This window comes from Macaca thibetana, chromosome 2, assembly GCF_024542745.1.
Source record: "Macaca thibetana thibetana isolate TM-01 chromosome 2, ASM2454274v1, whole genome shotgun sequence".
NCBI lineage: Eukaryota > Metazoa > Chordata > Mammalia > Primates > Cercopithecidae > Macaca > Macaca thibetana.
In genome coordinates, this window is record NC_065579.1 from 192,777,011 (window position 1) to 192,802,158 (window position 25,148).

At 38.9% G+C, this 25,148-nt stretch overlaps 1 protein-coding gene, 1 long non-coding RNA gene and 1 pseudogene across 12 annotated transcripts in view; 2 read left to right on the top strand and 1 right to left on the bottom strand.

The window, feature by feature from the left end:
• The window catches only part of ROBO2 (roundabout guidance receptor 2), a 1,778,513-nt gene that overhangs the window by 319,574 nt on the left and 1,433,791 nt on the right, over nt 1-25,148 (bottom strand). The gene's annotated exons all lie outside the window — the stretch shown is intronic.
• On the top strand, nt 21,111-22,003 carry LOC126949345 (voltage-dependent anion-selective channel protein 1-like; annotated as a pseudogene).
• LOC126949350 (uncharacterized) overlaps nt 22,885-25,148 on the top strand; it is a 38,745-nt gene continuing 36,481 nt past the window's right edge. Inside the window, exon 1 of the long non-coding RNA XR_007723676.1 lies at nt 22,885-23,016. This is a non-coding gene — a long non-coding RNA (uncharacterized LOC126949350). The remainder of the gene's footprint in view (nt 23,017-25,148) is intronic.

Consider the following 25,148-nt stretch of genomic DNA (forward strand, 5'->3'; position numbering starts at 1 on the left):
AGCAGTGATATGCTTCCTGTTTAGTAATGACTCAGCAGTGATATGCTTCCTGTTTAATAATGACTCAGTAGTGATATGCTTCCTGTTTAATGACTCAGCAGTGATATGCTTCCTGTTTAGTAATGACTCAGCAGTGATATGCTTCCTCTTTAATGATGACTCAGTAGTGATATGCTTCCTGTTTAACGATGACTCAGTAGTGATATGCTTCCTATTTAATGATGACTCAGCAGTGATATGCTTCCTGTTATAATGACTCAGTAGTGATATGCTTCCTGTTTAACGATGACTCAGTATTGATATGCTTCCTGTTTAATGATGACTCAGCAGTGATATGCTTCCTGTTTAATAATCACTCAGTAGTGACATGCCTCCTGTTTAATCATGACTCAGCAGCGACATGCTTCCTGTTTAGTAATGACTCAGTAGTGATATGCTTCCTGTTTAACGATGACTCAGTATAGATATGCCTCCTGTTTAATGACGACTCAGTAGTGATATGCTTCCTGTTTAATGACTCAGCAGTAATATGCCTCCTGTTTAATGACGACTCAGCAGTGATATGCCTCCTGTTTAATGACGACTCAGCAGTGATATGCCTCCTGTTTAATGACGACTCAGCAGTGATATGCTTCCTGTTTAATGACGACTCAGCAGTGATATGCTTCCTGTTTAATGACTCAGCAGTGATATGCTTCCTGTTTAATGACGACTCAGCAGTGATATGCCTCCTGTTTAATGACGACTCAGCAGTGATATGCCTCCTGTTTGACGACTCAGCAGTGATATGCTTCCTGTTTAATGATGACTCAGCAGTGATATGCTTCCTGTTTAATGATGACTCAGCAGTGATATGCTTCCTGTTTAATGATGACTCAGCAGTGATATGCTTCCTGTTTAATGATGACTCAGCAGTGATATGCCTCCCGTTTAATGACGACTCAGTAGTGATATGCCTCCCGTTTAATGACGACTCAGCAGTGATATGCCTCCTGTTTCATGATGACTCAGCAGTGATATGCCTCCTGTTTCATGATGACTCAGCAGTGATATGCCTCCTGTTTAATGACGACTCAGCAGTGATATGCCTCCTGTTTGACGACTCAGCAGTGATATGCTTCCTGTTTAATGATGACTCAGCAGTGATATGCTTCCTGTTTAATGATGACTCAGCAGTGATATGCTTCCTGTTTAATGATGACTCAGCAGTGATATGCTACCTGTTTAATGACGACTCAGCAGTGATATGCCTCCCGTTTAATGACGACTCAGTAGTGATATGCCTCCCGTTTAATGACGACTCAGCAGTGATATGCCTCCTGTTTCATGATGACTCAGCAGTGATATGCCTCCTGTTTCATGATGACTCAGCAGTGATATGCCTCCTGTTTCATGACGACTCAGCAGTGATATGCCTCCTGTTTCATGATGACTCAGCAGTGATATGCCTCCTGTTTAATGACGACTCAGCAGTGATATGCTTCCTGTTTAATGATGACTCAGCAGTGATATGCTTCCTGTTTAATGACGACTCAGCAGTGATATGCTTCCTGTTTAATGACGACTCAGCAGTGATATGCCTCCTGTTTCATGACGACTCAGCAGTGATATGCTTCCTGTTTAATGACGACTCAGCAGTGATATGCCTCCTGTTTCATGACTCAGCAGTGATATGCCTCCTGTTTCATGATGACTCAGCAGTGATATGCCTCGTTTAATGATGACTCAGCAGTGATATGCTTCCTGTTTAATGATGACTCAGCAGTGATATGCTTCCTGTTTAATGACGACTCAGCAGTGATATGCTTCCTGTTTAATGACGACTCAGCAGTGATATGCCTCCTGTTTCATGACGACTCAGCAGTGATATGCTTCCTGTTTAATGACGACTCAGCAGTGATATGCCTCCTGTTTCATGACTCAGCAGTGATATGCCTCCTGTTTCATGACGACTCAGCAGTGATATGCCTCGTTTAATGACGACTCAGCAGTGATATGCTTCCTGTTTAATGACGACTCAGCAGTGATATGCTTCCTGTTTAATGACTCAGCAGTGATATGCCTCCTGTTTCATGACGACTCAGCAGTGATATGCTTCCTGTTTAATGACGACTCAGCAGTGATATGCCTCCTGTTTCATGACTCAGCAGTGATATGCCTCCTGTTTCATGACGACTCAGCAGTGATATGCCTCGTTTAATGACGACTCAGCAGTGATATGCTTCCTGTTTAATGATGACTCAGCAGTGATATGCTTCCTGTTTAATGACGACTCAGCAGTGATATGCTTCCTGTTTAATGACGACTCAGCAGTGATATGCCTCCTGTTTCATGACGACTCAGCAGTGATATGCTTCCTGTTTAATGACGACTCAGCAGTGATATGCCTCCTGTTTCATGACTCAGCAGTGATATGCCTCCTGTTTCATGACGACTCAGCAGTGATATGCCTCGTTTAATGACGACTCAGCAGTGATATGCCTCCTGTTTAATGATGACTCAGCAGTGATATGCCTCCTGTTTAATGACGACTCAGCAGTGATATGCTTCCTGTTTAATGACGACTCAGCAGTGATATGCTTCCTGTTTAATGATGACTCAGCAGTGATATGCCTCCTGTTTCATGATGACTCAGCAGTGATATGCCTCCTGTTTCATGACGACTCAGCAGTGATATGCCTCGTTTAATGACTCAGCAGTGATATGCTTCCTGTTTAATGACGACTCAGCAGTGATATGCCTCCTGTTTCATGACGACTCAGCAGTGATATGCCTCGTTTAATGACGACTCAGCAGTGATATGCTTCCTGTTTAATGATGACTCAGCAGTGATATGCTTCCTGTTTAATGACTCAGCAGTGATATGCTTCCTGTTTAATGACTCAGCAGTGATATGCCTCCTGTTTAATGACTCAGCAGTGATATGCTTCCTGTTTAATGACGACTCAGCAGTGATATGCTTCCTGTTTCATGACAACTCAGCAGTGATATGCCTCCTGTTTAATAATGACTCAGCAGTGATATGCTTCCTGTTTAATGATGACTCAGTAGTGATATGCTTCCTGTTTAATGACGACTCAGTAGTGATATGCTTCCTGTTTAATAATGACTCAGCAGTGATATGCCTCCTGTTTAATAATGACTCCGCAATGATATGCCTCCTGTTTAATGACTCAGTAGTGATATGCTTCCTGTTTAATGACTCAGCAGTGATAAATCTCCTGTTTAATAATGACTCAGTAGTGATATGCCTCCTGTTTAATAATGACTCAGCAGTGATATGCCTCCTGTTTAATAATGACTCAGTAGTGATATGCTTCCTGTTTAATAATGACTCAGCAGTGATAAAACTCGTTTAATAATGACTCAGCAGTGATATGCCTCCTGTTTAATGACTCAGCAGTGATATGCCTTCTGTTTAATAATGACTCAGTAGTGATAAAACTCCTGTTTAATAATGACTCAGCAGTGATATGCCTTCTGTTTAATAATGACTCAGTAGTGATATGCTTCCTGTTTAATAATGACTCAGCAGTGATAAAACTCCTGTTTAATAATGACTCAGCAGTGATATGTCTTCTGTTTAATAATGACTCAGTAGTGATATGCTTCCTGTTTAATAATGACTCAGTAGTGATAAAACTCCTGTTTAATAATGACTCAGCAGTGATATGCCTTCTGTTTAATGACTCAGTAGTGATATGCTTCCTGTTTAGTAATGACTCAGCAGTGATAAAACTCCTGTTTAATAATGACTCAGCAGTGATAAAACTCCTGTTTAATAATGACTCAGTAGTGATATGTCTCCTGTTTAATGACGACTCAGTAGTGATACGCTTCCTGTTTAATAATGACTCAGTAGTGAGAGCTGCTATTTATGATCATATGCAGACCCAAGTAGGGGATGGGTCAATTATGAATGGGCCTGGGGTCTATAGTAAAGAAGGCAGCCTAGGTGAGTGAATAGAAGTGGAAAATATTTACGTTTTGGCAAACGAAATACTATCATGTTTGTTTTATAATAAGTTAAAGAATATAGGTACAGCTATGGGTATGGATGAACACATAAAAATTTTTGACCTCTGCTTTTTTTGTTTGTTTGTTTTTTGAGATAGAGTTTCCCTCTGTCACCCCAGCTGGAGTGCAGTGATGTGATGTTAGTTCATTGCAAACTCTACCTCCCGGGTTCAAGCGTTTCTCGTGTCTCAGACTCCCGAGTAGCTGGGATTACAAGTATGCATCACCATCCCTGGCTAATTTCTGTATTTTTAGTAGAGACAAGGTTTCACCATGTTGGCCAGGCTAGTCTTGGACTCCTGTCCTCAAAGGATCTCCCAAAGTGCTAGGATTACAGGGGTGAGTCATCATGCCCAACCTTGACGTTTGTCTTTACAATGTCTCCAGGTATAAAGTCTGATCTGCTATGTCAGAAGCATAAACTAAGTGTATATTAATAATGTGTGTACTTAAACAACCTTTGAAGAGAACACTAAATTACCACTTCAAGTTTTAACTTCTTTTAGTTTGGGCTATCAGTATCTTTGCAAAGGTCCACCTTTCTCGCCTACTGCTATAGACTTAAAAATGTCAAATGGAATGGTACAGATAACCTTACAATAGATAAGTGTCTTGCTCCTACTATACAGGGAATACAGGGAATTCTCTTATGGACTGAGCAAAGTTTTCAGGTCCACAAGTAAATCTCAATTATAAGACCTAATAATTGCTACCTTAGCGGCAGGTTTGTGTCTCACTAAGACTCTCTCTCTCTATACACACACACACACACACACACACACACACACACAGAGTTCCTGAAAAAGAGCTTGTGTTTTCTTTTTTCTGTCAGTCTTGAAAGTATCTGTCACTCCCCCAAGCACTACCAGAGAGCTATTGCCTCTGCTTCTGCCAGGAAGTTTGTTATACGGTGAGGGATATCGCAGAGCTTTAGAAGTGCCTGTGTATGTCAAAGAGTGAAAAAGAGAAGGTTGAAGAGAAGCATGTATGTGATGTAGGAATGAAGAAAAGCAGTGTATGCTTTATCTTACCCTGGCCTGGAACCAGGCCAAAACAAACAAGCAAACAAACAAAATTTCTCTTCGGGCCAGAAAAACTATAGCAGACATTTAATGGATTGGATTATATGAGGAGAGAAAATGAGTGCCTGAAGTCAAGCACAGGCAGTCCGGGACAGGCAGGCCAGAGACGTCACTGAAGATGATATCCAGCTCCATACAGGTCAGAGTGCCCAAGGCAGATTCACACGACTTTGTTCCCTCAAAGTCTCTGGCCACCCTATTGTTTCTTGGGCTACTACCTAATCCATGTATAGCTTAATACAGTGCCGAAATGATCACTTTTTATCTACCAACCAAAACTATCACTTCTCCATGGTGGTTGAGTTCATTTAGGCATTAGGAGAGAAGTACCTGTTAGTTTTAAGAACATTTACCGAAACGTATAGTTGTGGGCAGGAGAATAGGTGTTAGAGTATGACTTTAACTAGAAAAAAATAAAAAAGAAGGGAGGGAGGGAGGGAGGGAGGGAGGGAGGGAGGAAGGAAGGAAGGAAGGAAGGAAGGAAGGAAGGAAGGAAGGAAGGAAGGAAGGAAGGAAGGAAGGAAAGGCTTAAAGAGCTTACTCAATCTGAATGAATTTATCAGTAAAATGCTTGGGAACGACACTCCAATCAGGGAAGCTTGTTGCTTCGCCCTTTTTAATGCTGGATTAATACCCTTTCTGTGCCTATTTCAGAAAAAATAGAAACAAAGTACACATTTTGCTCCTGAAAAGTGTCCATCCCAACCTAAGCTATAAATAATTACTCTAAATAACATAATGTGATGATTTTCATAATTGATGCAAACAATTAGTTATACCAACTGAGTCTTTGTTTTGCATAACACATTTGATTGCAGATGGTTATAACAATATAGTGGACACCCATTCATAAAAATTTAGGCATATGTGATGGCAGGCTGCAGACATATGAGACAAAAGGCATTGCCAGGTTTACCTTCACAAGTCACGTGAGCAATGGCTTTTTATTGTTTATTATAATAACAAACATACTTCTCTTCATAAACATATGCATTAAAATTTAAATCACTGGTTTATAACAAAAATACAGGCATACATTTTTACTCACATGGATTTTTTCACTAAAAAACTTCTATACTTGCATTCTGTTCTAATCAATCTAATAAAACTAAAATCTAGGATTCTTTACCATTTCAACTACATGGAAGCAGAAAGCTTCCCTTCTAAGAGTAACATTAGAAATATGGTGAAACTAATGTCTCAGGAAATTTAGGAACATCCTTAATTAGGTTTAATTAAGGTGTCTGCGACAGCATCTTAAGAATGCATGGTTGAATCAACACATCTAAAGCTATAACCTCTTCATGGTTAATAAAATGACTAACGCCAGAATATAATCAAGTTTCAACTAAATCTATTATAGTAAACTGGTTTAAGCTAGAATAACCATAATCATATGCATTGTATCTTGTCAAATAATTCTTTTTAGGGAGAGAGGAGTATCTGCACAAAGTACAGAGAAGAGAAACCCAGGATACAAAATTTAGTAGATTTCACTTAACCCCAACCAGAAATGGTTCCAGAAGGGCAAATCATCACAGACACATTTCCTGCTTAAAGTCAGGAAGGGCATTCGGGTTTTCTGGTAAAAACAAATTCACGTGGGTAAACTTGTAATAAGTCGCTCTAGCTCTCTGTTTTTAACCCTGGTATTGAGCAAGTGCTTTTCAGATGATTATGCAGTACTAACATTAATATTAACAACAACAACTAATACTGGTTATTAATTTTGTGCTATATATTAAAGCTGAAGTATTTACAAACATTATCTGTTTTTATTATGATGATAACCCAAGCAGGTACAAAGATGTACCACATCTTTTGGAGTTAATGCCTAATTACACAAATATTTCAATTATGTAACTTTTATGTACTAAATATACCTTATGTACACAACAGTTATGTATGTTATCTCAAGTATGTAGCTTATGTAGTTATTTGTGCTATGTTATGTGCATAACTTATGTAACTGTGTCACACTAAGTTATGTAACATACTGAGATTACGTAACTACATACCTATGAGTTACATAACTATACACACTAAGAAATTGATGGGGTTGGATTGAAGTCTACAAAGCGCATTTTCAGAGCTTTTAACCACACACTCCATAACATTACCTCTGTAAAAGGTACCTACAGAGCTGAGAACCAGATCCATTCATGAAGACACACCAACACTGGCCCACCTGGACAGACCCCGATGGCTCACATTTCACCACAGGGTTGTGCCACAGTCTTATAATTTTAGTTAGTACAAGTTGCTCACAAAGGTTCCAATGAAAACAAAGTCGAGAGAAAAATATATTGTTCAATTTCTTTTTCATTTTGAAAGTATTAGACAATAGACATGAAAATACATTACGTATATTAATATAATACACAATATAAGAATCGTTATCTGAATAGACATACATATCGAATTTTTGCTGTAGAACTGCCTCAAGCCATTTCAGAGTTTTTAAGTACAGACTACAAAGGATATCAACAGTTATAACACTACCATGTCTAACCTAAGAAATAGGCATTTCGGTCCGGGCATGGTGGCTCACGCCTGTAAGTCCACACTTTGGGAGGCCGAGGTGAGTGGATTACCTGGGGTTAGGAGACCAGCCTGACCAACATGGTGAAACCCTGTCTCTACTAAAACTACAAAAATTAGCTGGGCATGGTGGTACGTGCCTGTAATCCCAGCTACTCGGGAGGCTGAGGCAGGAGAATCGCTTGAACCTGGGAGATGGAGGTTGCAGTGAGCAGAGATCGCACCACTGTACTCCAGCCTGGGTGACAGAGGGAGACTCCATCTCAAAATAAATAAATAGGCATTTTAAGCTTATAAAAACAGTGGTAGTAACCTTTATTTCAACTAAATAACTAGAAAAATTGAAATTCTTTGAATCTTAAGAAAATTCAGATATCAGATTTGCAAGTATTTTTTTCTTTGCCTTCAATGTATGAAATTAAGTTTCTAAAAAGGTTTTGTTTTTGTTTTTGCTATCAAGTAGAAATTTGATTACTGATAAAATCTGATACAACACTCTGGGGCTTATAAACCACATCCAAGAAAATACCCAGCTTTATTGTTTTTCAGTCTACCCCACTGCAAGTGTCCTCAAAATGTCATCAACAATAAACTGTAAAAGGCTTCACATCTCCTCATTAAACAGTCTCCCTAAGGCACTAGGCAGTAAACAGAAATTGCCTGGCTCCTAAGATGGCATTTATGAATTCAGACATAGACACTGGCACGTTCAGTAAACATAAAGTTTATATTTTGAGTCCTGTATATGTAGTAATCAGTGCAGGGTACAAGGAAGCAAGAAACACTGTAATTATCATATTAATGGACTTAATATTTTTCTGTCATACCCTAAACATCTATTGACATTTTGAAGTCTAGATTGGAGAATGTGTATTGTTAATGACCCAGGGCTCTTTTCTCAAATTCAACAGCACATTCTCAAATGATGGAAAACAAAGGTAACTTTTTCACTCTCAGTGACACAGTCTAAATCATATAGAATGCTATATGATTTACCTTTTCTTTGAAAATGAATGAATCAAGTCAATCAAATACTGAGAAACAATTTCACTTGACTGTTTCCTGGTGGAACCTAGAATTGCTAACCCTTAAAAAATTATTACTTTACCATATAAACAAAGATCACTACTGAAATAGGATAAGACAGTATTTAGTAATATACTTCAATGACAAATAAGCAAAATGCATATAATGTGGTCAGATTAAAACCTACATTTCTTTGCCTGCTTTGAAGACCTTGTAAAACCTCCCACCAAAGTTTTCTTTCTTGAGTTGTCCACTCTGAAATGACCTTCCAATAATCCTTTAAACACACATCACAAGAGTCTGTCTCTGTTCATTCGTCTACACAGGCTTCTTTACTTCACCCTCTCAGCTCATTTATAATTGACTGCTATTCAAGTATAAATATAATCTTTATTTTCTTTTTGGAGAAAATAAAGATTAAATAAAGTGCTCTGTTGTCCAGGCTGGAATGCAGTTGTGTGATCTTAGCTCACAGCAACCTAAACCTCCCAGATTCAAGCAATCCTCCTGCCTCAGCCTCCTGAGTAGCTAAGATTACTAGCATGTGCCACCACGCCAGTCTAATTTTTGTATTTTTAGTAGAAATAAGGGTTTGCCATGTTGGCCAGGCTGGTCTCAAATTCCTGGCCTCAAGTAATCCACCTGCTTCGGCCTCCCAAAGTGCTGGGATTACAGGCATGAGCCACCATGCCCAGCCATGAGTATAAAAAAAACTTTCATAACATATTGAATGATGGTTAAACATAAAGCATACCAAGTTCTAGGTCATTCTCTGACACAGAGAATTTGTATGGACACCAAATCAGGGACAAGTCATACCCTGTAATATGTATTACATTTGCACTTTAGGGTAGAGTGGAGGAGCAAATGCTTTAACTTATATTAAAAAAGAAAAAAAAAAAGAAAAGTAGAACTATTACTTAGTTTGAGTTTGTCTAATGCTGAAGTTCATGTTTGTTGGCTTTACTGAGCTTCCATCATCTCCAAGAATGCTTCCTTTATAACTCCCAGCTCGGGACTGTGACAGCTAAATGAGATAACACGCTTCAAATACAGTAAGTATACATAGGTATTTACCATTGTTTCTATCCTTGTGCCTCCCTCACATAGCCCCAAAAGTAGAGACAGGTTACAATCTGGTCAGTACAGTCAGTGTATTCCAACGAATGATGTAGTCTGCTTGAATCCTTAGATTGACTGTACAAATTGGATGAATGCACATCTCAGCATTGTGGGAAGTTAGACCCAATGTGAGGCATAGGGCAGTAGAGAATCAGAATCAAGGAGAATTAATTCTCCAGCAAAAAAAAAAAAAAAAAAAAAAAAAAAAACTGGCTGAAGAAGTCACTACAGTATCACTACACTGCACTCTTTCTTTTGGAATTTCTTTTTCATATGCTTATTGACAAAAAGCTGCCAGGCATGATGCTTATGTTTCAGAAATGGTGCAGGATCACTCTCAATGTGAAGGTTATTCTGTGTAACCAAGGGTTAGCACGTTATGTCATTAACCTAAACACTGGAACAAACAGCATTTGTTATGTTTTGCCATGGAGACAAGGAGTGACTCTTAAATTCTGAGGGAGTTACAGGAGAATAAAAATAGAAAAGAAGTTTCCAGTTCTGCCAGTTTTTGCCTTGATAGAATTGTAGCCACATGTATCCGTCTAGAAGATCTTACATCTGGTTTTGTCCATTCCATCATTCCTCTTTTTCTTAAAAGCTGTGTTACTAATTTACTCCATGTTAAATTAGCTTCAGATTGTTTCTTTTTATCCACAAAAGACTACATCAATATCAACACTGGACTATTAATTAATGGGGAAAAGCCAAGTGTTCAACTGTGTTTAGGCATTAACATGTGTGTTTTAGGGAGACTTGGATCAAGGTATCAGAAAGCAATACAGAACAGGGAAGTTCAGTGCATTTGACAAGAGAATGCAAGGAAAAGAAAAAATTAAAAGTTGTGTTCCAGCATTGTTCCTGTGATTACTGCCAAACTATCACAGATTTCAGCAGTTTATGAAAACAGTATTTTGTGTTTTCAAATATGCTCTTAAATTTTTCACAGGATGTATCAGATGGGATGCATTCTTGTCATTTTTGGAGAATGTGGGGATAACAGGCATGCCAGAGACCAAGAACAGCATGTGGGAATAACACTTTACACGCTATTTTTATGCCACTTCCTTTTTTTATTTTTTATTTTTCAGAGTATAAAGTGTTGTGAAACATTAACAGGGGCAATGCAATGTTAAAAGGTTCTGCACTATGTCTCTCTCTTTTATTGCTGAGATGGTCCCTTACATTTTTAACATATGCCATTGTTAATGCTAGGCCATCATCATTACTATAAATCAAACAGAGATCAACCACCACATAATAGCACAGCAAAGAGCATACACAAAAATGATGAAGTGCTGGCAGGTGATCTGTATATAAAAGCTAAATTAAAACTTTAGGATAGGTTAGATGCTGGTAGTCAATTCTGGCTTGCTAGGAACTCTCCATAGAATGTTAGTTTGTGCGTTGTTGCTCCAGCTTACAAAACTTTACATAGCAAACTGTGTTCTGTGTCTTAAAATATAGTTCCCTTCACAATTTGGCCTAAACTTTATTAATAAACTCTGTGGTAGCATTTGGTTAATTACTCAACTCAACAGGGACTTACAGTAATACACTGTGTGTGCCTCACCATCACTGTATCATGGGTACAGCAGAAAGGAAAATCCTTCAAGCAATTTTGGGAGGGAAGAGGAAGTGACGGGGACAGAGGGGTGTGGGGCAAGTGGGGAAGGAGAAGAAGGGGGTGAGTAAAGCAGGAACATTTCTAATGTTCTTTGTTTTTTTTTTGAGATAGGGTCTCATCTGTCACCCGGGCTGGACAGCAGCGGTGTGATCTCTACTCACTGCAACCTCTGCCTCTGTCTCCATCTCCCAGGTTCAAGCGATTCTCATGCCTCAGCCTCCCAAGTAGCTGGAATTACAGGTGGGCATCACCACGCCTGGCTATTTTTTTGTATTTTTAGTAGAGACGGGGTTTTGCCATTGTTGTCCAGGCTAGTCTCAAACTCCTGACCTCAGGTGATCGACCCACCTCGGCCTCCCAAAGTGCTGGGATTACAGGCGTGAGCCACCGCACCCGGCCATTAAATCTTCAGCTTTTTAAAATACAAATAGTTAAGGGTCAACAGAGTTTCTGAAATGTCAGAGCTCCATATGTGTCTAATATCCAGGAACACGAGATCTGTTCCACTTCTGCTTCCGTCGGGCTTAGCTGAAGGAGTCATAACTTCTTTGCCTTTTGTCATTGGGCATTTCCTTCCTATTTTCTTTTCTTTCTTAGCGTTTGATAGTTGGGGTCCATATATGCACTTTACTCGTCCCTTCTCCAATAACGGGTCCTGTTTTCAAGGGCATGGTCTTAAATTGTAAAATGGAGTTACAGCATATCCAAGAGGATAGGAAAATGAAGAAAATCTCACTCTACAACTTATTACTTATCTAGTTCTTTCTCTTTCTCCTATCTCTAGCACACTACCCCCAGAGATACAGACCTGTCAGTTTCTCTGATCCTAGAAATGACATACACTGTGAATGAAATAAATTTGAAGACATTCCCAAGGAAAGGGCAGTGTTTCTTCCCAATATGGAATCCAGAACATTGGTTAGAAGTATTCTCACAGAACTGCTGATATACAGTACTTGTACTAGTTACATCAGGTATATTCAGCTACATTATGAGTTAAATAGGCTTTGAAGGGTTAACAAAGAAATCAAATTTTATAGAACAGCATTTCCATGATAAATTCTATCCTGAGTTCTAAATTGTCTATGACTTACCTATGAACTTTTACATCATTCAATTACAAATTGAGAACTGCCTGCACACTCTTCATTTATTAATATTATATGAAGTGTATCTCCCTGTATCAGTTAACACAAAAGGGTAAATGTTGGTCCTTGGAAAACAAAATGAGTAAACTATTATTAAATCAGAATTCATATTCAAGAGGAATTCAAATAGAATGCAATAAGGAAGAAAAATAACGAAAGAAAGGTACGTCTACAGCACCACCAGGGAGACTTTGCAGGAATTAGCTTGTGTTGTGTTAGTTCTTATCCCTGAAGAAGCACTGCTAAGCTATTTGAAGCTGCTTTCTCAGAGGGATTATCTCCTTCAATCTGTTTTAATCACAACTAAATGCTTTCAACTGGTATATACTGAGCTCAAATTAGAGAATCACATCCCCTAGATCTGTGCGATTTGTTTGAAAAAAAGAAACACATTCGCATACAAAGACACATTCTAGAAATTAAATTGTGATCTGTCATTGTTCAAGTTAAACAAAAAACATTAAAAGGTTATACTTTTAAACACCACAAAACAAGATCAATGGATATACAAAATATTATAAATGAAAATGATTTGGGGGTTAGCAGGTGATTTTGAGAAAGAAGCAAATGCATTCTTTAGAAATGGCTACATTTGAAGAAGATCACTATGTTTAAAAATAAGTGATTTGATCAACAGAATGGTAAACTGAGCTACAATTCATAAATTTGGTATTTCTTATTTTGTGAGAGCTTCTGAGCTTCTAATAGTCTTTATTACTGAGATTATTAATCACAAAATTCCGCACATTTACTCACTACTCCTCAAATTTTCCAAGTGTTCTCAAATAATGTGTTAAAGTGAGTAATGTAATGAGAGAATTAGTCATTGACCAACTCCTTTTATGACTAGAATCATTCCATTGGTTACATGGTTACTCCAGAAAAGCTATGAGGATGATAAAAAGTTCCAATTTTCATTCAGTGAGTATTTATCAGATCATACTAGGCGCTAATTGCTATTTTCCCTCAATAAAATGAACAACTGTTTTCTGAAATTAAAACTAAAGAAAAAAATCATCGGTTGCTCCAGGAAAGAATTCTATTACTCTAGGATCTTCAATTCCGTGGGAAAAACCATGTGACTCAAGGTGAAAGCACGGATCTTGGAACCAGATTGTTTGCATGATACTATTTATCCTCTGAAACTGTTGTTAGAATTAGATGAGAATGTAATTTAATGCATACAACCAGTATGTGCCTAATAGTTACAGTTCATGTATACGTGAACCAAGTTTTAAACAAAAGATTATATAACAATAAACCAGGTGAGTTTTCTTTCTCAATTATCTCCACACCCTAATTCCAAGAATTTGATGGCTATTTTATAACATCGATAGATTCACATTTTGCCCAAGATGCAGAGCTATCAAATAATTTTATGCTGACATCAGTTGCCTCCTGACAGCTCTAAGATATGAAATAACAAGCAGTCAATGTCAGTGCTCCTAAATCAAGCCCAGGGCCCCCATGGCACCAGACAGTAGCAGCTTGTTACTGCTAAGGAAATGTCAGTCCAGTCAAAGTGTGGCAGAATTGTCAAATCCCCAGTTGCGTCTGCTCTGGTATAACTAACGTTCTATAAGGTAACATTCATAAAGATGTTGTTATGTTGCCAAAACCCTGAAGCAGAACAGCTAAGGTGACTCTCAGAGTTCAAAAAGTTGTTTGACTTCTTCAGTCACTGGAATTTCTCCCTCTAGTAAACAGGTTCATTTTCTTTCCTCTGTGGACACAACATTCAGGATCAGATAGTATGTTTTTTCCCTGAAAATGCTGTGAGTATTTGGATAGAGTCAGATGTCATTATGAATGTGATATCTGACTTTTGGTTTGCATTCACAAGAAATACTTATGAATCATTTCTTATTTCTAAAATATTCTTGTTTTTTAAATTACCTATGTCTGCCCCCTTACATCATAATTATACTTTAATTTCCTTCCACTTGGCACTTACTCTGACATCCTGTTATTATCCATTCCTACTTACAGCATCCTGACCATGGAGAGAGTATCACTTACTTCTAAGGTGGCACATTGGCTGAATCTGAGGTTCTCATTAGAGTTTTTCTACTTCCATTTAATTTTAAGACTTACTTACAGGAAACACACGCTAGCTTAAAACTTCATTTTTGCTATCCCTGTAAAGTATGGTAGTATTTTGACTTGTGTTTCTACTTTCCCTACAACAGGACAACAGGTCTACTTTTATACTCGATGCTACAAAAAATAATGGAATATGTTGGCAGGTCACAGTCCTATTTTGCCAGTAAGTATCATTACGCACAGATGCAGTTTTTCATTACAGTTGGTGAAGACCTTTAGCAGCGCTTAACGGCTTCAATCTCACAGTGCTGTACAGTCATAATCGGAGTAACGGCTTCAATCTCACAGTGCTGTACAGTCATAATCGGAGTTCCATCTTTTGAGTCCATGCTAGGAACATACATTCATCAACAGACTGCAGTACCTGGATCGGATCTTTTGCTGACACTTAGAGTCAGTCCCCTGTGACTTTTATCATGGAGACTGTGTTAAGATTAGAACTGGGTTATAGTCTGTGATCATTAATCTAAAGTCTCGCTGTGGAGTGTCCCAAGCAGCAAATTGGGAGACCCTCTCGCCTTCTTCATACACCAGTGTTAAGAGAAATACTTACATCTGTGTTATAAATCAATCTGAATATATACTCACAGAAACAAACATATGGGTTAAATTTTCTTGAAATTACACATGGTTATAAAAATTGACCTAAAAAAAGTTCTTGGAAAAAGATGTTTGGAATTTGATTGAACAAAAATATTTTTAAATATCTCAAGCTGTTTGGCAAATCTCAAAAATGCCAAGTGATTTCCAAGCCTACTGAAAATACCCTTTGTCTTATGCATGAGCCTTTCAAAGCTTGAAAATTGTGTGTGTGTGTGTGTGTGTGGTGTGTTTGTGTGTGTGTGTTTGTGTGTGATGAAGCAATGGGCTTTGTAAACATTTTCAGGAGTTTTCTCTTTAATAGACAAGAATAACATTGCCCAATTATCTAAGAAATTTGTTATCAGTATTGCAAACATTTATCAAATAGTGGTTTAGCTCTATACACAAATAGAGTCCAAAGGCATGTACTTGGTGTGATTAAATGATGATGAAGTCATTTGACACACATTTTCTCAAATAGCTTATGTTCTACAGAAAAGCTATTTTTCTTGGTTAATTTTGGAAGAAAGAACGGGTCAAAATGCAAATGTGCTATTCTATTAGCATTAGATTACAAACGTGATCTCATCTTATACCTGATATCAGGGTCTTGAGATAACTGTCATAAGATACAATTAAGGCTCAACTCAGGAGAGCAAGTATGAAAAGTCAATAGCAGGTGAGTATTGCCAAAGAAGGGTTAATGTGTTTGGGGCATGAAGGTCATAGTCCTTGAATATGTAAAGCTGGGAGTGAACATGGGTGAGAGCCAGTGTGGGAAATATGTTTATGGGCATGGAGAGAGTGGGATAAAACACTATTTGATACAAGTAATTACATACACTTTTCTTTATAACTGTAATATATATGTTATATATGACATATATATTATACCTATGTTCTTGTTTCATAATAAAGGTCTTAGAAACTAAAATATTCAAGAATGAAAATATCTATAAAATACAGCCCATCCAACCAAGTATGGATATGATCTAAACAAGTTTCAATTTCTCTCCTGACATCCCATTTCCTTAGTTACAGTTTGCCTAGGTCTTGGTCATCAATTTGTTACATTTCTTCTGATCTTGTGTCATGTTCCTTTATATTGTGAAATTTTGCCATCAAAAAATGTCTTAAGCATTGTGTTAGACAAACACCACTCCCAATTAGGACTGACAACTTCCAATTGACTTCAGAATGCAACTAGAGCTTTTGATTATGCTTAATTCTCCCATCATCAGACCTCTGTTGAAGCAAATTTTCTCAGTGATACTCAAATTTGAGCCCCTCTTCATTACAGATCTCTTTCCACTCATACAATATAGTGTCAAACATAATTCCTTCCAAGGAACATTGTGTTTGGTCAGAAGTCAAAGAAGCACAAAAACATCATTTCATTTGGTTATTCTAGACTATCTTGTGTTTTGTGAATGAATCTATTATTTATAAGATTATTCATAGTCATGTGTGGAGCCTGGGGATGCAAACCTTGTCTTCTCTCATTTGATTATGTATTATGGTATAAAACAGTGCCTGCTTAGGACTTGCTCTAGCAAAGTTATTAACAACAAGTCTCTCTCAGCTCTCTCCATTTAAGTTTTCCACACTTGAAGCCCTGTTATCTCCTGATTGCTCAGAACCACTTCCCATGGTGCTATCTGCATGGAAAATACCCGTGCACTGTGCCCAAACATTTGATCATTTACACCTATCTTCTGTACTTAACTGTCCTTTCGTCCGTCTCAAACAAAGGACCACTCTGTCCTTGGTATGCTCCCTTAGTTTGTTATACATATTTCTAGTAGCACTCATCTCTTTGCTCAGTTCTCTGTTCACTTGCCTCTTGCCTGTCTTAGTTGTCCTTGTATTTCCTGCACATTGTCTAAATTATAGCACATTCTTGGCATTGCTTAAATCCTTTCCTAGTGGTTACATGAATGTGAACAAATAAGTTCAAGTTAAAACTATAACACTTGATCTCTATTGCCCTTTAAATTCTAATACTTAAATTTTAACTATCTAGTGAGTCTATCACCTCTCTCTAAAATTTTTCCAGTATAAAACTTTTCCTTTTTCTTTCTTTCTTTTTGTGAGACAGGGTCTCGGTCTCTCTGTCACCCAGGCTGGAGTGCAGTGGCATAATCACAGCTCACTGCAACCTCGAACTCCTGGGCTCAAGTGATCTTCCTATCTCAGCTGCCTAAGCAGCTGGAACCACAGGTATGCTACCACGCTTGGCTAATTTCTTAATTTTTTTTTTTTTTTTTTGGAGATGGGGTCTCCCTATGTTGCCCAGGCAGATCTTGAATTCCTGGGTTCAAGTGATCCTCCCGCCTTGGCCGCTCAAAGTGCTGGGTTTACAGGTATGAGCCACCGTGCCCAGCCTAAAATATTCCTAATATACAGAGAAGTACAGCAAGCAATATGCCCACCACCCAAATTTATGTGATACTTCTAAAATTCCTTCATATTCCTTTGATAAATTATGAAAAAAATCTAGAACCCCTTTATTAACTATCTTGTTAGTCAACTAGAATCCTTTCATTTGGAATTGTGTGTTGTATGTATGGGATTACCGAAGAACAAAATGAACAGTAAAGCACCTTGCCTACTTTGCATACCTAAAATTATGAATTTAATAACTAAAAAAAGATTTCTAAACTTTTTAGGAACCTCGATTTTAGTTGCAAGCCACATTCATTAAAATGTGTGATATATAAATTATACATATCAGATAATGTTTTAAAAAGAGATAATAAAAAGAAAGATTTTTTAAAAATTGCTTGTAATCTACAAGTGAAGTACCAGGTTTTGCCACTAGAGGGAAGCTACCTTCAAACGCAATAAAAGTTTTTTTTCCTTTTTTCTTTTTTTTTTTTTTTTTGCCTGTAGTTCAACAAGTCCTCTCCGTTGTCTGGTCAGATATTTGGCCAACATACAAATCAGTACCCTTCATCAACAATAAATGTAATGACAATGTTTAATTAAATAAGAGTCCTTTTTTTTCCTAAGAGCTAGAAAGAGAAACAAAGAACCATATAACTGGCAACTGCAATTTGCGTCCCTCTAGAGGCAAAAGGAAATCTATAATTTGCCTTGAGAAAGTGGGAAAAGATCAAGAGGCAAAGACAGAAGCAGCGCCAAAGTGCAATCTTATTCCTTTACCATCTGTCACAATCACTGTCATTCCCCAAAGGCCATGTTTAAAAATGAGACGAGAGGGCTCCTAAGAACTTGAAAATGGTCAGAGTTCTGAATCACACTGAAACATTAAAACTCAACAACACCAGCCAGCAATTGCTAGAAATCAAGAGTAAAAATGTCTTCCAGTATAAGGCCACGGTGGGGAGAGGAGTTTTAAAACAAGGGGGTAAGAGAAAGAAAATGATCCCCACATAAGCCTTTAGAAATCTATTTCATGAATGGTGGCTTTATGTCTTGAAATTTCTTTACTTGGTGTATTGAATTAAAATATACAGTTGCAATTTCAAGAATTATTATACTGCCATGATTTGAACAGGTGAATTCATATTCCATGTGACAAATTTCAAATTGCTCAGCTGGTGTATACCAACAAAAATCAATCAGGCATACAATTGCAGTCGTAAGTCATGGATGGACCACGTTGCTATCTTTTTGGGTTCTTAGGCTCTCTACCACTTGGGGGCAGACTGAACAGCAACAGAAAAGGAGGAGCAATAGCATAAGCAACCTTCTCAACAGAGTCTCTAAGTGTGTTTTCAAACATAAGTGGGTGAATGGAAGCCACTCAGCATCCATTAAAATCTGTTTCAAACATACCTGCAGAATGCAGACATTATGACATAGTCAGAGATTCATTTGAATAATTTCATATTGAAGTTTTACATGGAAAAAAAGGCATATTCTATATTGTCCTTCACCACCACTGTCCATTCCAAGCATTATTGATAATGGGAAAAGATACAAAAGAGTTTTCTTTGTTATCTTCCTTTCCTCTTCAGAGGCTTCAATTGAAGCTGTCTTACTTGTAGCACACTCAATCGTAGTACAAACTTTCCAGTCAACGGACCTCAAAAGGACAAATTCTAACGAACAAAGGCCTAGACTACTTAGATATTCAATGTTGTTCTGTCAATCAGCATGAGCAATTGGGTTATCAGTTTGCAGAAACGTTAAAAAGGCCCAAAGACAAATTCTAGTCTTACTTAACAGGAGACTTCGGTATGTATGCCTCATCAGTGACTGAAGTCACTCTAATAAAAATCCTTATTTCTGGGCAAGGGAGACATTTAACAATACAGGATATAAAAGAACGGTTAATTATTTATCCAGAGTTAGAATAATGTATGCATAAAATGAACCAGAATTCTGTGACTTTATCTTTTACTTTCGTTAGATTCAAAGAATGAACTTCCTAACACCTGGCACATAAGCAATTAAGCTCATAATGGACTTGGCCATTGCCCATATTGTCAATATGGCAAGAGCAGATTAAAATGAAAAATAGAAACATAATTACTTTCCAGGTATTATATTATTGGGTAAGGAGCACAGACTAATCAAAATCATTGACTTGGCCATGTCTCTAGAAGACGGATCTGCCAGATTTAAATGGAGAAATATAGACTTTGATAGAAGATGGATTAGAACTATTATCATCTAAGAAAAGAGTCTCAAATGCACGAAAGCAATCCTGATGACCTTAAGTACAATAATTTCATAAATAATATTACCTTGACATTGATTTATATAAAATGTCAACCATCTTTAATTTCTCAATCATAATATGTAGTAGAGATCATTGGCTGGTTCACGGTAGCACTTACAACTTACAGGGCAATTACTACATCCTAGGCATTGTATTTAGGCATTTCACTTTACATATATTATCTAATTTAGTACTTGACCTTATAAAGTCCTTATTTCATAGATGAGAACATCCAGGTTTAAGTAATTTGTGCTAAGTAGTTTGTGCAAGTGGTGAGTCCTAGTTTGAATCAACTTGTTTTACTTTAAAATGCATGATTTCAATTTATATAGTCTCTTGCTAATTAGGATTCTGGTTTGCTAATATTCCAGAACAGACATAATGGCAAACATAAATAATATAAATATTTGTATTCATAACGCCATCCATAATGGTCAAACGGGCCCCTGCAGCAGATGTTCCTAATGCAGTATCTGTATTATTCTATGTTTTATTCATGGAACTAGAGTATTGGAAGAATACATAAGGTGACCAGTCATAAAACTACATCACCAGCTGCGCGTGGTGGCTCAGGTCTGCAATCCCAGCGCTTCGGGAGGCTGAGGTGGCGAATCACCCACGGTCAGCAGTTCCAGACCAGCCGGGCCAACATGGCGAACCCCATCTCTACTAAACTACAAAATGGCGGTGCACGCGATTCCAGCTGCTCCGGAAGCTGAGGCACCATCACGGCTTGAACTCGGGAGGCGGAGCTTGCAGTGAGCGGAGACTATGCCGCTATACTCCAGCCTGGGCGACAGAGCCAGACCCTGCCTCAAAAAAAAATAAAGTAAAATGAATTACATCCCCCCACCTTCTTCACAATGTGGGGCCTTGTATGAAAATGTTGGACAACTTCCTGTCTCCGCGCCCCGGCCCCCGAGCAGCCTCCGCCGAATCCTGTGCGGCCCCCGCCCGAACCCCGCCGAACCCCGCCGAACCCCGCCGAACCCCTGCCGAACCCCGCCGAGCCCCCGCCGAACCCCGCCGAGCCCCGCCGAGCCCCCGCCGAGCCCCCGCCGAACCCCGCCGAGCCCCGCCGAACCCCGCCGAACCCCGCCCGGCCCCCGCCGAACCCCCCAGGGCCCCCAGCCCGGCCCCGCGCAGCCCCCGCCACCGCCTTGCAGCGGAAGATGGCCGTGCCCCCCACATAGGCGGATCTTGGGATGTCTTCACCAAGGGCTGTGGACTGGCTTAACAAAGCTTGATTTGAAAACGAAATCTGAGTGGAGTTCACAGGCTCAGGCTCAGCCAACACTGAGATCACCAAAGTGACGGGCGGTCTGGAACCCAAGTACAGACTGACGAGTGCGGCTGGAGGCCCACGGAGAAATGGAACCCCGACAATACACGAGGCACCGAGATGACCGTGGACGGCCAGCGTGCCCGTGGACTGAGGCTGACCTTCCATTCATCCTTCTCCCCTAACCCTGGGGAAAATGCTAAAATCAAGACAGGGTACAAGTGGGAGCACATTGATCGGGGCTGTGACGTGCATTTCCACGTGGCCGGGCCTTCCATCCGGGGTGCACCGGTGCTGGGTTGCCGGGTTACAGGCCTGGCTGGCCGGCTACCAGATGAATTTTGAGACTGCAAAGTCCTTCCTGAGTGACCCAGAGCAACGTTGCGGTTGGCTCCAAGACTGATGAATTCCAGCTTCACACTAATGTGAATGAGGGGACAGACAGAGTTTGGTGGCTCCATTTCCCAGAAGGTGAACAAGAAGTTGGAGACCGCTGTCCCTCTCGTCTGGACAGCAGAGAACAGTAACACGTGCTTCAGAGTAACAGGCAAGTATCAGATTGACCCTCATGCCTGCTTCTGGACTAAAGTGAACAACTCCAGCCTGATAGGTTTAGGATACACTCAGACCCTAAAGCCAGGTATCAAACTGACACTGTCAGCTCTCCTGGATGGCAAGAACGTCAATGCTGGTGGCCACGAGCATGGTCTAGGACTGAAATTTCAAGCATAAACGGATACTGTACAAGTGTTTAATTTAAAACTATTTTGCAGCATAGCTACCTTCAGAATTTAGTGTATCTTTTAATGTTGTATGTCTGGGATGCAAGTATTGCTACACATATTAGACCGCCAGGTTAAAGATGATTCAGCTTTAGGATATTACCCTTTCAGAGGGACAGAAGAAACGCCATTTCCAAAAAAGGTACTTTCAGTGGTAGACTTAGGGGTAACTCGCCCTTTGAGATGCCAGGTTTCTTTTTTATCTAGAAATGCCTTCAAGTGGTAGGTGATAATATGTAGGCACTTTGTAAATTCATAGTGAGTAAATGAATTAAATTATGATTTCCTGAGAATTGAACCTTGGTTTCCTAACCCTAATTGAAGAGAGACTCGCTGCTTGACAGTGTGTACAAACTCACCTGAATGAGACTTTTTAGACAGATCTTCATGACCTGTTCCCACCCCAGTTCATCGTGGTCACCTCTTTTACACCAAATGGTCTGCAGGCTGTGGTCACTGTTTCTTTTTTGCCATTTTGGGGTGGAGAAGGTGGATGTGATGAAGCCAGTAATTCAGGACTTATTCCTTACTGTGTTGTGTTTTTTTTGCCCTTGCACCAGAGTAAGAAATAGCTTCTAGGAGCTCCAGCTATAAGCTTGGAAGAGTCTGTGTGATTGTAATCACATGGTGACAACAGTCAGAAGCTAAATTGGACTTCTTTTGTATTCTCATCAATTTGTTTTTTAACAGTTTAATGGGTACATTCTAGAGTCTTCCATTTTGTGTGGAATTAGTAACATCACTTACAGAAACTTGAATAAAGTATTGAAACCTCAAAAAAAAAAAATGCTGGGCAATAAGTTACAAGCAAAAAACCCTGGCTCTTTTTAAAATGAAACAAACTCATCAGCCTCTTACCCTTTTGCCTTTTATCATTCTTTTCTTTCTTTTTTAAATCAGCTTTCTTCGTTGAATGTCATTCTTATTATTCCATACATAAGATGCTGTGCAAACCTTGCCATCCATGTAGCCAGTTACATTGGGAAGGCCGAGAAACTTGCCAAAACATTGGAGGTATATATTCATAATTTGTATACAGCATTAACTTTCAAAAATCTTTTACTAGCAGTTGAATAAAATTCCTAACTGATAACAGCACAGTTTTAAAAAAAATGTGAGTGAAGGGATTAGAGGATATGAATTCAAAGTCACTTCTAGCTTTTAAATTTTATGATTTTATTTGATTAAGCATCTCAAAGTTGAGAGACGAACGAATCAACTTCACAAGCATTTACTGTTTGGTCCAACACTGTAAAATTTGATTAAGTAAAGCCCAGACTTGTTGGAATTCATCACACAACGCCATTCACCCTCAGACCTTGTAACTCAAATATGTGAGAGTAGATTGAGCTGATAAAAATCAATGTGGTCTAAACAATGAAATTTAATTTCCATTTAAAATTGTGTGCTTGTTTATATATAGTTACACTTACCATGCTTCTACTTATGTCGCTATTCTAAGACTATTCTGCAAATAAGACCTTTGTGTAGTTCCAAGTTCATATTATTAGTTTGCAAAAAGTTGATTTTTGTTTCCTCCATTGTACACAGAAGGAAACTGAGGCTTTGAAGACATTAAGGCACTTCCGGAATCACAGTAATGTGATCCAGCTTTCTTGTCCCTATACCACATTGTTTTATTTTCATTGTTTTTATTATTCAGAATATTCATAAACTTAAACAATACTAATTTTGCTAATGAGATAAATACAAAACAAAAATAAGTTTGTTTTTCACAAGACAAACCCTACCCACATTCCCTACAGCAGTTATATGGGATAACCTTGCTCTATGATGAACTGAATGAAACAATTTTGGGAAATAATTTTCTCTCTCTGCTCTCCCACCCTCAATGGCTTGATATATAATGCCTTGTGTACAATCTTGTCAAAATACAAGAAATAGATGATATATTTTCTAACACTTCCCTGTCAACCCTGTGATATTAGAATTCTATGATTCGCAGTCTATTCTCTGGTATATTTGTAAAATGACATGCAAGACACAGAAACTGTTAAGTCTTGGAGTCACAGAACATCTCCCTGAACAACCTGATAGCAGAATCTCATGCATAAATTTTAATCCTGTTGAATCAATGTTATAATTATTAGGCTTAGTAACTAATGACATAGTCACTAGTGTTGGTTTTGACTTAAGATAAAACACCTTAAAACAAAAACACATCAGTAACATGTAAAAGAGAACTCTGCTTAAAGAAGAAGGCCAAATGCTAGATGCAATTCTTTAAAAAGTCAGTAACTAAAATATGGAGTCAAGTCAGCATGTAGAATAAGTAAGATGGGTAGCAATGGAGTCTAAGTTGGGGTTTTCAATTTGCAGGTGGTATATGGATAATCATTTTCAGTGCTTGCGGAATGTTTGTGGTGGGCCCCTCCCTCCAGAAACATGGCTAGATTGCCTTCTGACTTCTTTGTGGTTGTGTGTGGTATGTGACTTGTAACCTATGAGTTATAACAGAATATGGCATGCATTACTATGGGCTGAGGGATTTATGTTGATACAAAAGCTTCCAGAACTCTCCTTTCTCTCAGCCACTATCACCAGGGTGTCAACATTCCTTCACCCTGGATACTGAAGGAAAGTCAACACTTATGCCAGAGCAAGGCCCCGGCCAAACTGAAATAGGCATGTAGCCCAAGGACTGATAGACCTTAGACCTTTTTTAAAAAAAGTTTGCTTTTAAAAACAGTGATCCTTCCTGGGCACGGTGGCTCACACTATAATCCCAGCACTTTGGGAGGCCGAGGCAGGCAGATCACCTGAGGTCAGGAGTTTGAGACCAGCATGACCAATGTGGAGAAACCCCATCTCTACCAAAAATCCAAAATCAGCCGGGCGTGGTGGTGCACACCTGTAATCCCAGCTACTCGGGAGGCTGAGGCAGGAGAATTGCTTGAACCCAGGAGGCAGAGGTTGTGGAGAGCCAACATTGCAACATTGCACTCCAGCCTGGGCGACAAGAGCGAGACTCTGTCTCAAAAACAAACAAACAAAAAAACACAAAACAAAATAAAACAAAAAAACACTGATCTAGAGACTGGGAATGGTTGGGGAAGGTAGGGATAGGAAGAGATTTGTGAAAAAATACAGAATTACAGCTAGATATGAGGAATAAGTTCTAGTAT